Here is a 459-nt window from a genome sequence, read left to right on the forward strand (position 1 = left end):
TATATACTCATTAAAAACTCCAATAATGCACTAACTTTATATGAAACAGATTACACATTTTAGGGCATAATGGCAGAATATTTGGGAACAATAAATATATATATATATACACACATACACACACACATAAATATAATTGTGTACTTATTTATTCAAAACTGAGGAAAATGTTTACAAGAATTTCCTCTTTTTTAAATTTTTTCTTTCTAGACTACTGTTACTAATATAAAGGGAAGGAATTTCCTCTCAATCGAACTAAAACCAACCAAAATAAGAGAGTTACAGAGATTCATTTTTCTCTTAGATTTAATAATGTCAGTGGCAATTTATATAGAAAAATGGAAAAGTAAATTCATTTTTAACAATCAAAATAATGTTCCTCAAGCTAAAATTATGGGTTTTTATCATTTAAATTTTTTTAATATAATTTTGCTCATATAGTTCTGGCTTTCAAAGTTT

General features: G+C 24.8%; 1 protein-coding gene across 3 annotated transcripts in view; it reads right to left on the reverse strand.

Annotated features, from left to right (window-relative positions):
• The window catches only part of PRKAA1 (protein kinase, AMP-activated, alpha 1 catalytic subunit), a 42944-nt gene that overhangs the window by 8046 nt on the left and 34439 nt on the right, over window positions 1–459 (reverse strand). The window lies entirely within an intron of this gene.

This window comes from Propithecus coquereli, unplaced genomic scaffold (genome assembly GCF_000956105.1).
Source record: "Propithecus coquereli isolate 6110/MARCELLA unplaced genomic scaffold, Pcoq_1.0 Scaffold110, whole genome shotgun sequence".
In the NCBI taxonomy this organism is placed as follows: Eukaryota; Metazoa; Chordata; class Mammalia; order Primates; family Indriidae; genus Propithecus; species Propithecus coquereli.